The sequence below is a fragment of the Brachycentrus maculatus genome, unplaced genomic scaffold (genome assembly GCF_059751285.1).
Source record: "Brachycentrus maculatus isolate JH-2025_06_01 unplaced genomic scaffold, ASM5975128v1 h1tg000186l, whole genome shotgun sequence".
In the NCBI taxonomy this organism is placed as follows: Eukaryota; Metazoa; Arthropoda; class Insecta; order Trichoptera; family Brachycentridae; genus Brachycentrus; species Brachycentrus maculatus.
Window position 1 is genome coordinate 931766 of NW_028280937.1, and position 18628 is coordinate 950393.

Genomic DNA, 18628 nt, shown 5'->3' on the forward strand with positions numbered 1-18628 from the left:
ATTTTCAAGCACCGCATTTCAAAAATGATGCGGAATGCATCGAAACACGGTCACAATACATTTTAAGAAATGGTAGTATTTAAAAAGTAAAACTTTAATAAAAAAATGATAGATTCTTAACCACAAAGTAACTGCCGAATCAATTAATGAAAAAATATGTAAATATAATTGGCGTTTGGATTTTTTACCGGCAAAATTTTGTTTCTATGCGTGTCATGTCAGGTCCCCCTGACGTCGACTATAAGAGATATACCTGAGAGTAATTGTCCTTGTCTTGGTCATCTCTAAATAGCGCCTCGACGGTCCTGACCCCCGTCCAATCTCGTATATTCTGGAGCCAGAAGATCTGTCTTCTGCCCACACCTCGTCGACCCTCTATTTTGCCTTTTATGATTAGGTGTAATAGCTCGTACTTGTCTCCTCTTAGCACATGCCCCAGATAGGACACCTTCCGGACCTTGATATCAGCAACTGTCTCCCTGTTCTTGCTTTTGTAGCACTTTGCATTCCATGGACCGTATCGGTCCATGGAATTCGTAGCATTCTACGATGTATCTACATTTCGAATGCCTCTAACCGGTTATAATAATAATATTATTATGTTACCTTTATCTAATTTCAATGCAACTTTCTTCAAGCTATTATTTTTAATACCAGAATTTTTCGATGTTCAGTTGAACCTAAAATTTATAAATAATTTGACATCAGACGTTATTTGGGAAATCGAATCGTGTCAGAGAATGGAGATACTATCGGCAATCAACACCCATTGATCGATTTTAGATTAAATAACTTTTTTTAGTTCGTGATTTCCTTTTTTGGATGGTGTATTTCCGTGATATCTTTTCCTAGTCATGTTTATAAAATATCGAAAAGGAAAAGATTTCTATGACAACAATACAAATCGTGTCTATATATTTTTTTCCCGAGTTCACAATTCGAAATAAAATGTGGTCTTTATTCAAAACGTAGTGTCGAAATTATTCGAGGAAATTAGAATAAAATATCATTATTTAATCAAACCATAATAAAAATCTATTGAATTAAATTTTTTAACAATTATTTTTATAATGAACGAAACAGTTGTAAAACGCAAATATTTCACTTTAAATAAAATTTTCAACTGGCTTCAAATTCAAAAGAATTGCATGTGCAAATGAAATAACCTCCATAGAAACGTAATAGGGTGTTTTATTTATTTTTTTCGATAATGCCTGATAATGTATTACCGGAAACGAAGAATAATCTGTAATATCGACTGTGCCTTATTGTTAAATTGAGAATCGGAAAGAATTTATTGTTAGTGTTCAAATTTTCGTTATTATTTTTACAGAAAAAACGGATGGCTTATCATTGCGAGCTCGTATTATCGGTACCGAGATTTTTTTGGTAATACCGACTATCTGTAATGCAGAATATTTATCGGTAACTTTTAGATTCCACTATGATTTTAAAGTAAAAGCAAATGCCGTAATAATACTCGTATTTTCAGTAATGTGAAGAAAAAGATCGGTAATAACCGACATTCTAGCAGTAATAGAGGTAAATTATCCTTTACGTTTAAAGCGTTATCATGATTTTAAGGCAAAAGAAACCAAAAACCTAAATAGTATCAGCAATGAGAACAAATATTTCGGTTATACCGGCCATATCTGATAGTAGAAGAGAGAGATAGATAAAATTTATCGCCAACGTTCAAAGTTCCGTCATTATTTTAAAACAAAAGCGAATTACTCGAAGTAAACGCCTAAACCGCAATGAACATTATCAACTCGCTTCATATACACCGAACTAACTGCTGAGACTCACCTCCATAAAGTACATCCCCGAAATGTTGTTCATAAGCTTCACACAATACCGAATTCTCCGTTTGGGCAATATTAATAATGGAAACTTCAACAATACAAAAGACAGGCGACAGCGGCAGAGACAGTTGTGTTTGTAGCCCAGTCGTTATATACCCTAAAAATCGCTGAAATCGCGTTTGTTTATTTCAGCAGTTTTTCTTTTGTAACCTTTGGGGGTTATTGTTAGTCCAATTTTCAGAACTTCAATCCTGTTGCGTTAGCCGCCATCTTGAATTGAGAAAGAAAAATGTGTATGTAAGAGAAAAATAAAATAATAGTCGCAGAAAATAATATTTCCTACTATATTCATTAATACCATTTCTTAATAATGAGCCACTTAGGCTCATTATTAAAAAAGGTTTAATTTTTTTATAACTATTTTATTAATATTGAAATTTCTTGGATACATTTTTTTGATACATATTTTAATAAAGTAATTTACAAAAAGACTTCAATTTCATACTATTTCTGTGAGCCTAAGCGGCTCATTATTAAACATAGGTATCAAATTGTGGTTGAGTTCGAATTGTGAGTGAGTTCGAAACCAGAAATTCTGATTCAAGAGTCCGCGACACTACCCGATTGGTCCACTCTTTTGTTTTGCTAGTGTTGTTCCGACTGGAATTTGTGCTTCAAACCCCAAGCGGTAGCTTTTAACGCATTTAATTAATGCAATTTTAACAAAACGTAGTGACTGGCCTATCACTCACTGCCTACCGGCTTGATTTCTTAATATATATATTTTTTATAAATATTTCAATTAAATGTAAAAAAAAAACAAAACAACTTATGGAACTGTCAAACTCAAAATTAAATGTCAGCGGCGCGCGGCGCCCACATCCTCGTTCTGAAAAAATCTCTGTATCATAAAATTATTTTGGTTTGTCTTGAATTTGTGTGACGTTGTTTTGTGAGTACATGTTTATATATTTTATTTATTAAAAAATAAAACATTTTTGAGATACTGTAAGCGTTTTATGTTGTTTGCCACGTGTCACTAGGACTTCCGGTTTATGTGTGATGTCGCGGATATATTGTATGTAAAATTCTTCCCAAATAATTTTATAGGTACACTAGAAGACGCATGAAATCAATTATTGAAAGTTTTTGCTAATAAAAACTTACTTATATTTCAACATTTTGAGTGTGTCCAAATGCTTGTTCACAAATCTGGGTTTTCTCTACTTAGGAGTTATTTTATATTTTTGACATCTCAATATAGATTAAGAAGGCATTTCTCAGTATGTAAAATAATCCGGTTTCGGATCTTGCATACAAATTTAAAAAAAGGGTTTCTGATGAATAAAAGTTTTTGAAATCCAATCATAGATGGCTGTTGTGAACTCAATCCTGAAACGTTATGAGATTTATCATATATGTCGCTGTCAATCATGGGTAGAATGGTGAATATTGCACGTGTGTGTGTTGTCTTAACCAGTTTACGACAGGTTGTAAGCCTTGTAAATACCCAGACTCCCATATTCTTCTTCACCTATGTTGATTATTTTTTTCATATTCCTTTCATTCCCTTTCTGAAAAGCTTTCCCACCGCATTCCCAGATCTGATACAGAAGTATCTAGGCTCCCTGACAGACCTCCTCTTGCAAAGAATTTTTTTATGAAGTAAGTTGCGAAATTTATAGAAAATGTGAAACAAAATTGTATCCCGATTTTACTGTGAATTTACATTGAAAAACTTTAAATTTCTCTGTCACTGCCGATTTAAATAAATACAATTTTGTAAAACCACCACCATATTTTCTGAAGTGCCCCAGTGTAGGCACTTCTATGTTGAGATGTAAGTGTTTAGAAGTAATGGAGACTCTAGGACGCTGAATATACCTGACCTCCTTGGTCCTGCTGCGCGCCGGACGCTCGGTTTTGCATTGTCGTGAGTGACGCAGCCTCGTACTTCCTTGTTCGTGCGACTTGCTATAGGATCTATTGGAAATTGTCTCGAAGGTAACCTACCTAGAAAACTCAAATAAAATTAACTTCATAGATACAGGGTGTATAAATCCAGACATTATTTACATTTTAAATGCTACTTATGCGATAATTAAAAATAAGAAGTTTTAAGATTTTAAGCAAACGAGCATTTACATTTTAATTTTTAAAAAAATTAAATTTTTCTAACGTCCAAGTGACTCTGAAATCTAGCTACGGCTTATGCAACACCGCAATCGTGACCCTACTTACGCTTCAACTTTTTTATAGCTCATGCCTTCTCGTGAGTGGATTTACTCTTTTTGTTAAAAGTTACTACATATAATTTCATGTAATTCATGAGTGAAAATTCTAGGCAAAAACACTCGCTATTTTGCTAGAGGCATAAATTTATACAGTTCATCGATTCTAAGTTAGCAGTGAAGTTACTTAGGTGTATGATTTTAGTTCTATGATTTTACATAGGATGTGAGTAGTCAGTTTGTTAGTTTTAAAACAAATAATCTGAACAATTCACCCTACTCACTTGAAATAGTAAAGATAGGTACACCATGTATGGTCGCTATATAGACGAGGTCTATAAATCGTGTGGCTGTCCGTCACGCAGCAGTCTGAAGTAGCGGAGTGATTGTGTGTATGGGTGTGTGTATGTGCATGTGTGTGTGTGGGTGTGTTGGGACGAGACGTGACCTCTTCTCGGCCATTTGATGTCATTAATACCCCCAATCACTGCCTCTTTTTCCAATCAAGAGTCTCTCTTAAGAGCTCCAGTGCTGACGGAACAACAATTCAACGACGATACTAAAATAAATGTAATAAAAATCTAACAAAACCTTTGTGATGCTGACACGATGAGACGTCGAAATGTGTCTCGGCTGTAAAATATGTCGTTAGTTAATGAGTTATAGCAGATCAAGGTAACCTAGCATACACGGCAAAGTAACACGGAAAAATACTATTTTAGTACTTTCTTGAAAGCATTGCTTTGTACTTAAAGTAAGTCTGATGATGTCGGTAATGACGAAACCCGATCACTGATCAAATATAACACATATTGATAACTCCTTTCAACAACGTCATATTATATTAAAATAATCGTCGATTTTCAGTTGTAAATGTTTTCGGAATGCCCAGAAAATGTACTATATTTTTATATGAAGTGGTGCGATATACATATCGCTCACTCCTTTAAAAAACGTCATAAATCAAAAATCTACGATTTTCAGTTGTGCGTGTTTTCGGAATGCCCAGAAAATGTACTATATCCCAGCAAAAGAGGCATATTTTTAACTTTATATTTACCCGCTACAGGGCAGAAAGCGTTGTTTTTGCATATTAAAGAAAAGGTATTGTTTTATTATTTTTTTAAAATATACTTAATATTTTTCAAATGCAGAAAAACATTCAGGTTTTACCTAAAAAGATCTATTGCACAGTAAAAAGTTCAATAAGTGGCTTGATATTTATTTTTTCGTTAACATTTCATTATATGTTTAAACTTTAAAAACGGTCTTTAAAAAAAATCAAGTTTTTTGATATATGACGTTGTTGAAAGGAGTGAGCGATATATAATATGTGGAAAAAACTATATACTTAAATAGTTGTTATTAACATAAAATTATTTCAAAAGTTTTTCTGTTATTTATGTATTAATCTTTTATTTAGTTTTATTTAGTATAAATCTTTTATTTTAGCCATATTTAAGCATGAAAATAGTATTATTGTACATACAATTTTAATATCAAAAAGTAATAGTAAAAACCTGGGTTTAAAATTCACTGCAAAAACACAATAACTATGATGATAATTATTTCTAATCTGCAAAAATGTTGATGAGCATTTTTATCAGACTCTTCCTTTTAAATATTAGTTGCTTCCTTTTGTTTACAATAAGGGACAGCTAAAATCAGTTTACTCGATACTAACATAACACTTTCCCAGACTCATCATTTGTATATGGATTATTTTTTGACATCTCATCAAAGATGAAGAAGAATATGGAAGTCTGGGCATTTACGGGGCTGACGACCGTCATCGGCTGGTTTAAGTGATCACTTTACACACGTGTAACATTCACCAATTCTACCCATTATTGACAACCACACTACTAAAATTCTTGGAAGTTCTTTATATATGAACCAATTTAGAAACCTTGTTCTTGAATCACTAGAACTTCACTAGAGACATCTATAGGTGAGATGTAAAGAAGCTTTTTATTAAGCAGAAACTCTTATATTAGTATGTGAGGTCCAAATCCTGGATTATAATCACACACATGAGAAACGCCAGAAAATACCATTTTCATTTTTATTATTTAAGCTTATAATTTGACCAGATAATTTATTTACAACATTTTGAGTGTGTCCAAATACTTGTTCACAAAATCTGGATTATCTCCAATTACAGGAGTTATTTTCATATTATTTTTTGACATCTCATCAAAGATGAAGAAGAATCTTCTTCATCTTTGATGAGATGTCAAAAAATAATATGAAAATAACTCCTGTAATTGGAGATAATCCAGATTTTGTGAACAAGTATTTGGACACACTCAAAATGTTGTATATGGATTGTCAAAGACTCACAACACCCCACTCTAAGACCGATATGGTTATACAATAAAAAACGTCTGAGTGTGTATTTGTTTGAACAAGTTATTTGATTGCAACTCTGCCTATTTCGTTAAGAACTTTACTAATCAGGTTTGTATAGGAAACGAATTATTTTTTATTGTATAGAGTTGGTGTATGTATGGAGTTGATAGAACAAAGCCTGAATCATTCCATATTCATGTTACGTAATTGAGTCTTGGTTTCACCCCAATCTGGCTCAAATCTTACTTGTGGATATTGTGACCACACTTATATAAATAGACATGGGACATTTTTTCCCGTATTTATTGTTTTTTTTTGTGTTCACATTTTTCATCATTTTAGTTTTAATTCGTAAACCTTTTTTTTTCAAGAACTGTATGTTTCCCTTTTGCAGGGCCATATTTGAAATAATAAATATCTTGAAAACTTTAAGATGAGTCCTGCTATAACAAATCTCTAATAAGCATATATTATCTTGGATGGCTTGACTCCAATGGCCAATATCTGTACCCGACGGATTCTCCAGTTCTTTGGACACGTTGCGCGTAGCAACGAGGATAGCCTGGAACGACTAGTTGTGATCGGTAGCCTGGAGGGAAAGAGAGGGAGAGGAAGATCCCCACACGATGGACCGATCAAATTAAGGCAGCAGCAGGCACCTCAGTGGTTGGAGCGCTACGTGCAGCGCAGTCAAGGGATAACTGGAGAAGAGTCATTGCTTCTGCAAGGGTCACAGCCCTCAGCAATGAGGATTAAGACGGAGAAGAAGAATCTGCTATAGTAAATCTCTTTTGTCAAATAAAAAAATGGTTAGCAATAGAAGCAGAGGAAAAGTTAGCATGATCTATAGTATGTAGTATTTCAAATTCTTGAACGTGGTCAGTAGTGTATGTAGGAGGAGATGAATGTGGAAGAGGCGAAGTTTTTTTGCCTTAAAGACAGATTGGTATGGCACGCTGGTTAGTTTGTTAGATTTAAAAAAAAAAAACACTTTTTTCAATACGAAAACGGATATAAAAAAATCAATTACGTCAAATGTTACATGGGTTCAATGAAAATTATGTTCCGAATTAACGTATGTTGGGCCTTTAAAGCAGTAATAAATCGCACATTTAAGAGAACTTTCGTATTACAATACAGTGCTATTTTTTTCTATAAGGTTTTTTTTCAATTTTAGGTAGCGCTGACTTTCTCATTAACCCCGTAAAATTGGGTGAATCCCATCCGTGGGTCACTACGTGGTTACCATATTAATGAATTCTCTCTTATTTATTGCGTATAGCCACCATTCGCAGATATTATGCGATAGGAATAGAAACAAGGCAAGCAAGATGCTCCGAATGAAACAATTACGTATTCCGAATTCCAAACTCGCCAATTCAACCAACTGGGTTTTTTTGCAGACAATGATGTTTTGGTATAAAAAGACTGTTGTATATACATTAATTGGTTCTCAAAATAAACGTAACGTTACTTTACCTATTGTATATATTTAAATACAACATATAAAGTAACATGTAGCTCTTTTTAGTGATATAACTAACTAACCATCACGCCACTTTTTCGCAGGGGTAGGTAGAGAGAATAGAACGCCGCAACAATATTTCTTTGCAAACAATCTTCGTCTTTTTTATATTCATGCATCTCCTTATACATATCCGCCGATTATTCCTGACCTGAACATGCCCACGTATTTGAAATATTTGATCATGCCAAATATTCATCGGTCTTCCTCTGTTTCTATCCCCAACCATATTCGCGTCATATTTCAATATATTAGTACTTATTCCATATGAGCGAAGTTTTTCCAGGTCTACGTATACTTCAGGGCGTATATTCCAACAGAAAGTTAATAATTTAAATGCGTGGTATAGATAATTTTTATTTTACTTCTATTCGGCAAAAAAACAATATTTTTTAACCGTATAGAAGTAAAGCAAAGAAGACTTTACTTTTATTCGGTTGAATTCGGTATCTTTAACTTCTCTTCCTGAGAATACGGCCTCAGGATCGTTAAATAATATAAAAATATATATATCAAAATCGTTATATAAACATTCAGAAGTTTAAGTTAACGTTTTGAATACTGCGTAGTTCATGCGTTAACTTCTAGTTGTAACACCACCCCAAACGAGAAATTTTCTGGGTAATCCTATGTTAATTTTAGTTATTCTTCTTCTTCATTCAGGTTTATCAGGGTGTTGTTTATATGTTTTTAAATAAATAAAATATTCAGGTCTCTTCCTATATAGGTAGAAGTTCCACAGTATATTATTTTTTTTATTGATATTTTTCATTTTTTTATTTTACATAGATACATTAAAAAAATATATTTATTTTATGGCCCTTAAGGCATAGCCTGTGTTGAGCCGAAATACTTCAAGTTAATACACTATTTTTTTATAATTACTAGATTTTTATATACAATAGATACAATGATAATTTAGAGTAGAAAGGTGTTACAATATAGCAACCATCGACGGACACTGTTCTTAAAAACATGATCACTTTATATACGATGCTCATTGATATATCGCTCACTCCTTTCAAGAACTTCATAAATCAAAAAACTTGGTTTTTCAGGAGAACGTTTTTAAAGTTTATAAATATAATACAATGTATTAAAAATAAATATCAAGAACCTTATAGAACTTTTTACTGTGCAACAGATCTTATTAGGTAAAACCTGAAGGTTTTTTCACCATGTGAAAAATATTTTGAATATTAAAAAAAAATATATATACATTTTCTTCCAAATGCAAAAACAACACTTTCTGCCCTGCAGCTGGTAAATATTGAGTTAAAAATATGCCGTTTTTGCTAGGATATAGTACATTTTCTGTGCATTCCGAAAACATGCACAACTGAAAATTGACGGTTTTTGATTTATGACGTTCTTGAAAGGAGTGAGCGATATGTATATATTAATGAGCATCGTTTTGGTAAGCTTAACTTTTTTTCTAGTCGGGGAAAAAATCTCCATTTCATTTTATTGCATTTCGTCAGGAACATAAAATACCAAGAAAAACACATCTTTAGCCGGTTTTGAAATTCAATATTGGGTATACACAGACCATTGAATGAATAAATCTACTTTATTTTAATGCTAGATATCTCGTATTTTCCTTTCGCGGACATGATTCCCGTGTATTCTGAATAGAAAATCTTCTATCATATTGAAAACTTCACCCAACTCTTGAAGATGAAATGAGCTGTGTTTCCTCTCATTTCAATAACTCAGAAGAGTAAGAAAGAGAATTCAGAGGAAAATATCGGTAAGTGGATACTTTGCTTCCAACTCTCCCGTTTCCTATTCACCTCCAGTTCTCCCTCTATCCACACTCCACACTCCTCACTCTATACTCTATACTCTATACTCCCGGCACTGAGAGTACAACTTACAAGTTCCTAATAAGGAGCTCGGGGAACAAATTGCATACTTCCCATGCAATACAGGTTTAACAGTCAATTTAAAATAACGATATTCTGTTTGTGTTTTCTGTTTTGTTATTATCTTACCCTTATACGCATCCGAGGTGCATAGGACACACATCAGATTCATGCAATTACATCTCGATTGTCAATTTTATATTTAAATAATGTTATAATTTAACAAAAAAAATAGTTCTCCACATAGATGAAGAAGAATATTGAAGTTTGGGCATTTACAGGGCTTACGACCGTAATAGGCTTATTTAAGTAATCACTTTACTTCTATATTCTTCTTCATCTATATTGATATGTCAAAAATATTCTAAAAAATAACTCCTAATTGTAAATAATCCAGATTTGTGAACAAGTTTTTCGACATACTTAAAATGTTGTTATAATTTACTCAACTCTGGTAATCGAACCTGGGACCTTGTATTTTTTTCGCGTATATATTAGCAGTGTGTGACGAGTACAGGTATGCGACCCCAATTGCCCAGCTAATATTCTCATTTCCCACATAATCATCCGCCATTTACTTTTACATATGTAATAAAATACCTAGGTACCTACCTATACATTTTATTAAGTACTTACAAATAGTACCTACATAAAACAGTTCTACCACCAGATGTCGCATGCGTCGCACTGAATAAAACAAAAGACATCAGATAGAAAAAATATAATATTCTGAACTGTCAGAATCAGATAGATAGATAGAAAAATATTATAAAGATAAATTAAGAATAAACTTTAATTATAAACTTTAATTACAAAGCAACACATTGTTTATTTTATTACTATACACCCACTTTACATATTATTTACACCCAATTTACGAAGGAAAATATTACCACGTTATACATATAGCAGTGATGTCCTTCATTCACCCCGAGCTTCTTCACTTATGCCATTTGTATCCCATTAAATATATTTCACTTTTGGATTCTACATAGTAGTATTCGGAACATAGGATTAAGCGATGCCCCGTAAAACACTAGGAATGTACAAGTGCTAGACTCATTTCAGAATCAGCTGCCATCTTTGAAATTTAATGTACGTTAGCATCATGCTCTTTTACTGGGAAGACATTTGCATTTTGTCAATCGAAGGTTAGGATACAGATATACATTTAACAACTTCTTATGTACGAGATCTTTCATTATCTTCTTAAAATTAACGGAATAATTTGAGAATAGTTGCTATCATTTCTTTCAAAATCACTCGCAAATGAGCGAAGGCTTATAAAATTAAAATAAAAAAATCTTTACGGTAAAAATTATCCGGCATACATAAAACTCGCTATTCCAGCAGCCCGGTACGAGTAAAGAGCGCGGTTTCACTGCAATTAAGTAATTCAAAATATATATTAAATAGGCCGTGGCGATTAAAATAATACGTCACGCCAAATTACGCTGTATCAACCATCTCTACAGCCTTCGCGGAAATCGAGAATGGTCTACTTCGGAATTCTATAGAGACAGTTCCTAAATTAAGGCAACTAGTAATACGATATTAGGCATTCGGGAAGAGGGGGGGAATAATTACCAGTCCGTGAAAGAATAATGACTGAATCCGGATCTGTAATTGGATAGAAGATGTAAGTGTTGTTATAATAATACGGTCAATGAATAAGTGTCTGCGTTATTAAGTCGAGACTAAAAATGTAAGTAAATTGAGATCAAATATTCTAGCATCTTACAAACCTTTTGGCATCGAAAATTGTAGGGTTTAACAAACTTTCTTCCATATAGTATTCTAGGGTACAACCTTTTTGGGATCCAGGTCGATTTCCAGAGTTTTACAAACTTTTTATCGTCCGTAGTCTAACAATTTTTTCGGAATACGGTATTCCTAATGTATGGCGTAATAAATAAGCTTTATCAAGGTAAAACACGTAAGTAAATTAGATTCGATGTCGTTTAGCATTTATGGTATAGCAGTATTTTAAAGTTAATATATATTATATTACACTTTTTCTTTAAATCTATTGTGACACGTGTTTCGATGCATTCCGCGTTATTTTTTACGATGTTTGAAAATAATGCAGCATGCATCGAGACATGTGTCACAATACATTAAAAAAAGGTATTTACCAAGTAAAACTTAAATTGTAAATCGATAGATATTACCACAAAGCGACTGCCGAATCAATTAATGAAATTTTATATTTTATTTTATTACTTTGATATCCAGTTTCCAGGGTTCTATAGACTTATATATTAAAATCAAACACTGATTTTTAGAGTCTGCAAAATTGTATTTAATTATTTATTGATTTGGCTTTTAATTTGTAGAATTCCATTTTTATTTATGTATTAATTTTTTAATTAAGCGCCGATTTTTTTAATATACTTAGTTAGTAGACTCAAAAAAACTGTGTTGGATTTAAAAATGAATACATAAATTATATTTTATATTGAAAACACATAAAAATAACATTGTTTCGTCTTGTTATGGCATTTTCAAACTAATGTTTGAAAATAACATAAGTTTGACTCTAAAAATCAGTGTTTGATTTTAATATTTAATATATAAATTAAAATGGAGTTCTACAAATTAATTTTAAAATGAAATAAATTTTACAACATTTTGAGTGTGTCCAAATACTTGTCCACAAAATCTGGATTATCTCCAATTACAGGAATTATTTTCATATTATTTTTTGACACCTCATCAAAGATGAAGAAGAATATGGAAGTCTGGACATTTACGGGGCTGACGACCGTCATAGGCTGGTTTAAGTGATCACTTTACACACGTGTAACATTCACCAATTCTACCCATTATTGACAACCACGCTACTCAAATTCTTGGAAGTTCCTATATATATATGAACCAATTTAGAAACCTTGTTCTTGAATCACTAGAACTTCACTAGAGACATCTCCAGCCTATGACGGTCGTCAGCCCCGTAAATGCCCAGACTTTCATATTCTTCTACATCTTTGATGAGATGTCCAAAAATAATATTTTTTTTTTGTTGCTTTTTTGGTATCCAATATTCCAGAGTTTTCAAATTTAAAAATTCAAAACCAAATTCGAGAGATGCCAATTTTACAGGATTTTAATCGATGATTTTTCACATAGTCTAAGTACTCATCTTACGCTTTTGAAAACATTGTATGTAATAACCCTTTGGTAATGTAGAGTAATCCCGACAGATAATGCCGTCCGTTAAAGTTAATCGCGACACAAATCGCAAGATAATTCTGTTCTTTCAGCGCTTAATTTGCGGAAAATGAGATACGAGTACTCCTCTCTTATCTAAGATCCATTATGATCGCAATAATGAGGATAGAACGCGGAAAGTAAACGCAAATAGCAAATCATCGTCGCTAACAACTTCCACATTATCTACACGGGTTCCACTTAAATTTAATAATACAGATAATAATGAGCGTCTTTAAAAATCAGTAAATCTTTTTTTTGCACTTGTTGTCAATTTTATCAACCCGAGAGAGTAGAACTCATATATTCGCGCATAATTCCATTCAAATATTGAAACAATTTGTTATTTTATTTATTGTTTCGCCATTAACTTTGTGGTAAGACATGTTACAATGATTAAAGAAAACACTTCGTTTTTTACCACTTGACTTTTATTATAGACTACATGTTTCAGAATTTAAACTTCCATCATTCAGGTCTGTATAATAACATATTATTATACAGACCTGAATGATGGAAGTTTAACTTCTGAAACATGTAGTCTATAATAAAACTCAAGTGGTAAAAAACGAAGTGTTTTCTTTAATCATTGAAACAATTTGTTCATTAGAAAATTACGTAAGAAGGTTAAATTATTATCAAACAAATAAATAATATCTTCATAAATAAAAATATAAATGTTCGTTTGTTCACAATCTTCAATTTCTTAATATATTCACCTATTGCACATGAAATTTTAATACAACGTTGCATTCGAATACGCGCGTGTTTTTATATGCTCTTTTCTTTATTTTCCATTTCGGCAGAATGAGCTACAAACGCGTGGCCGGGTACAGCTAGTAAAAATTAAAAGTTATTGTTGAATAGTCGACGCAATTCTATGAAGAAATCAAAACAATTTTGGGGAAAATTTCAGAAAATAAATTAAAATCTCCGAAAATGGTTTTCCTCCATTTTCGAAAATTGTATCAATCATCTGTGATCTGGGACAGTCCGTCAGTAATATTTAATGGACGTGGCCCAAGTTACAAATTGACATTAACGTGTACGATTCTGAATAGTCCCGAATGTGTGTTAATAATTTAAAGTTGTAAATGCACTTTGTGTACTGGTGGCCAGACTGCAGACCGCAATGGTGTATGCAATGCATTCTGTACTTGTTGTATGTATGCATCTACACATGAGTAGTTTACTTGCAAACCATGTTATGTTACAAAAAAAATTTTTTTTAGGTAATGGCGGCAATCGGTAGAAGATTTAAAATATTAACGTCTATTATTTAACATTATCTGTCAAAATTCGATAAATTAAGAGTAAAATTGAAAAGAAAAATCAATACTTTTGCAATACTCGCTATGTCGATCGACAGTTCACTTTGAAAAACTAAGTTACTGTAAACTTGCTAAGTTTCATAGTGATTCTTGCAAAATCATGCAAATTGTGGAAATCGAGCGTCAAAATCGTACTAAAGTTACCTGGCTTAGCACTTCAAATTTAATGTCACTTAATTTTTTTTTCAAGAAGAACAAAACAAAAATACTGTAGAAGAAACTGATAGTGAAGAGATTTTGATGCACGAAGAAATGGACATAAGAGATGGACGTAATAGTAGATTAAATTGTAATTTATTAAGAGAAACTAAGAGTAAGAAAGTTGCAAAACTATATACATATGTTTAAAGTACTTCTGTAAAACTGTCAATGTTTAATTTTGAAATGCAAATTAAATGATTATTGATTTCATCCTTTAACATAAATGATTTTGTTATGATCCTAAACTTATGTAATACGCAAATGGATGCGCCTTTATATCTTAACTATAACTATAAACATTTTTATCAGTTTTCTTAAATAATTGCTTTTTTTAACATAACGTGATTTGCAAGTGGACTTCTCACATATCCAGAAGGCACCGCCACCGTGAGCGAGTGCTTGCAACTGTGTATAGGTAGGAATACACAGTAATATGTTCCAAGTTTGTGGGTAAGAGTTTCCACGAGTTTTTCCTGAGCATAGTTTAAGTGGTTGCGGTACGCTCCGTGTAATTTAGCGTAATATAATTTTCCCGGGGAAATTCTTCCGTAAAATTATTTTCTCTGTGGTGGGACTAGATCATTTTCTTCCGGAGCTTAAGACTGGTAAGAGGAATATATTACTTTTGAGGAGAAAATTATCCACTCTTCTTTCAACCAACGTACCTCCTATTTATGTGCGTTCATCCCTTTCAAAAATAAAAAAATATTCTGTTAAGCCTCCTCCTTTGACTCGTCAGAATAATAGTTTTTTCTCTCTCTTATTTTAACTTTACGCGTGACGTCAATGTTTTGGCGTCTACTTTTACCTTGGTGTATCTTTATCATATGTTGATACAATCATAAAAATGAATGCAGCATCATATTAAAAATATTTTGTACATTAAAAGCATCGTTAACTTTGTGGAATGGTAATATAACATGTTGTTACATATGAAAGAACCTGCGTATCTCCCATTTTCTCATAAAGTCAAAACTACCGTATTTTCCTGTAATAACATTGAAATTATGTTCATTCTATATTTACTTTCCTAAGTAAGTTTCTCGTATCGCCTGTGATGTATTTTTTATTGATTCAGCATTAACTTTGTGAAATGACATGTTGATTATTTAAAATAAAAAATAAAACTTGTATGATACCACTTATTGAGTTTTATTTCATTACACACGACTAGTTTTGATAACTACAGTTGTTTTCATCGACAGATGAATAGTAAAACTACTATTCACTTATCGATGAAAACAACTGTAATTTTTTAAACGAGTTCTGTGTATTGAAATAAAACTCAAAAAGTGTATTCCACAAATGTTTATATTTAAAAAAATACATAATTAAGCCTGTATTTCACTTTCTTACGATATTCGGTGCATGTTCATTCACGTACTAAAACTCCATATTTACATGTTCATGTTTTATTAAATATGTTTATTCCGTATTTACATATTCATATGCATTCTATATTTACATGTTCGTGTTTATTCCATATTTACATTGTTATAAAAGTAAGGGCTTCGACATCAGGTCACGCTGACGTTGATGATTTTATGATCTTGTCAGATTGAATACTGATGTTTATTAGACAAAAATGTGTGTTGAATACTGATGTTTAGTAGACAAAAATGTGTGACGTAGTATTGTTGTATGTACGGGTGCAAACAAATAAGAATAATCTGCCTACGTTTTCATCTCCTCCGAGGACGTAGGAATGTAAGGATATCATCTCATCTCATGAAATATAAATTTCCATTACGTTGTGATACGTTAATATTTTATTATTCAAAGGGGCTCTTTGAAACCATTTGAAGCGATTAGATTTAGCAGGCTTATTTCTGAGCTGGTTTTCCGCGCTCCTCATGAAATCCACATGTCGAAAAAACACAAATTCATCTCTCGCGGGGATCAAACTGGGAACCTCACAAATATGGAGGTAAATCGTTTTGAGGATATTATAAAACGAGATTTTCGATCGCTCATCTGTGTTTTTTTTCATTTTATCGTGTACATGAGACAAAAATGAAAATGGAAAATTATGTAACGGTTAAACGGTGTGTTTTTTAGAAACTTTTGGAATTGTAAACTCTTTCAAGAAAAAATATCAAAATTGAAAAAAAATCCATAGAATAAAATTCTCGTATTATAACAACTTTATAGTTTTTTCCACATAAGTTTTATCTGAAAAGCGACCGGGTTTCGTGTAACCAACATCATCAGACAAGACCAAGAAATGTCGGTACATAACTTAAAAATCTAATTTAATTCCACAGATATCTCTGGTTTTGCATGTTTTTTAATATCAAAATATTTTCATAAATGCCTCAATACTATTCGGTGTAAAAAATCAATATTCGTTAATTTTATTCTCGGTAACCTTTGTGACAAAACTGAGTCGCTTTAAAAATGCCAAAGTCATTAAAAACAAAAGTTCAGTATTTAGTTAAATTTATCTACATTACGTATTTAACGCGTTATCTTTAATTAAACCCTTCGCGGAATTAAAATCGGTGTTTGTATAGAAGGATTTAAACACATCCAAAATATTGTTTACAACTTTCACGACACAAATTGCAAAATTAATACAAAAAGTATTTAATGGTATCATTAAAAGTTGACTTTGATTTAAACTTTTGGTTATTTTCTCGATTCACGTAGCAGGGAATTATCGTATGTAATTTGTAAGTTAGGTTTGTATGTAACTTGGGGTTTACTGTTGTTTAAAAAAACAAACCTTGAGGTGACGTCTGGAGGCCTCTAAGGTACATATACATTATACATTATATAACATACACTGAAAAACATTAATAAACCTTGCGGTATTATGTATCACATCTAATTCCCGAGTCAACAAGTAGTTAAGTGTGAGATTCCATTATCATCTTCACCGTACTAAGGACGTTGTGCTTCCGAGCTCCGCATTTATCATCCGGATTAATTAATTTGACACACAATGTCCCATATTATTGGATTTCTATTATACAACTTGCGACTGCTGGCTCTATTGATTCTAGTATTATATACGATCGAAGACACGTCTTTTGCCCATTTTTTTATGTACATACTAATGTGCGTATTTATATTAAATTGAGGTCATTTGTACGAACTTCATAACTTTAATTGATTAGATATACTGTAAAAATAACTCCTATGTAGAGGCGTATTTACAAATCTTGTTAAAATTTTGCCTTCTAACGAAAATTCCATGCTACAAAAGAGATTAGGCCTGTATCCTACAGCCTCATCCAGTTAAAACTATTTTTTTTAAATCGTTAATTGATATTTATATAAATGCAACCAATTTCGTTACACTAACATCAACGAAAATTCTAAAGACAGTGAGTAAAAATTGGAAAAAACTATAATTTGTGTAATTTCTCTATTTCGATCAAGAAATGTCTCTTTGGCAGTTGGTTCCTGTTATTAGTGCAAACATTTGTTATTTTTGATTCCTGACTAAAATTGGATGAAAAAATATCGTTTCATTACCTGAAAACGTCAAAAACACACGCGATGCCTTTTACAAAAGTTGCGAAAATTGATGGCGCAATAACGAGGTTACGTTTGTTTTAAAAACTGTATTTCATTATGTTTAAATAAACTTAAACGTTTTTGACACGACTTAATTTAACGAGAGAACTGTGGACATTGGTGGGGAATCGTTAATTGAAACACTTTTGAAGTAATGCTGTGTAAAATATTATGCAATGATACAGAGGATGTATTTATAACACTGGAATTTTATAATTTTTTACATGAATATCTTTTTTGTAAAGAAGAGTGAATTTTGTACTTTGTAAAATTTAATTCAATGAAATTTAAGGTACATTTGAGTTTAAGAAAAAATATTATTAAATAAAACTAATAATTGTTTTGTTTCTTTATTTTCAGGTAAGTTCATTCACTTCTAATCTTCAGAATACGCACAGTAATTAAAATATTACAATTATCCTGAAAGGTAAGTCATGCGAAGGCGGATTCATAAGTAGCCTGAACTCTAAAAGACTCTCGTACTGGCTTCTGTTTCTGAGTAAGTATAGGCGCTGGAGGTATACATGTATGTGTAAGGAATATTTCGGCCAATTCCCGCTTTAACTTTTGAATCAATTATTCATAT

At 32.1% G+C, this 18628-nt stretch overlaps 1 protein-coding gene and 1 long non-coding RNA gene across 2 annotated transcripts in view; both read left to right on the plus strand.

The window, feature by feature from the left end:
• Kul (Kuzbanian-like) overlaps nucleotides 1-18628 on the plus strand; it is a 133980-nt gene that overhangs the window by 71321 nt on the left and 44031 nt on the right. The window lies entirely within an intron of this gene.
• The window catches only part of LOC148307874 (uncharacterized), a 30703-nt gene continuing 14743 nt past the window's right edge, over nucleotides 2669-18628 (plus strand). The window contains exons 1-2 of the long non-coding RNA XR_015837773.1: nucleotides 2669-2757; nucleotides 18403-18541. This is a non-coding gene — a long non-coding RNA (uncharacterized LOC148307874). The remainder of the gene's footprint in view (nucleotides 2758-18402; nucleotides 18542-18628) is intronic.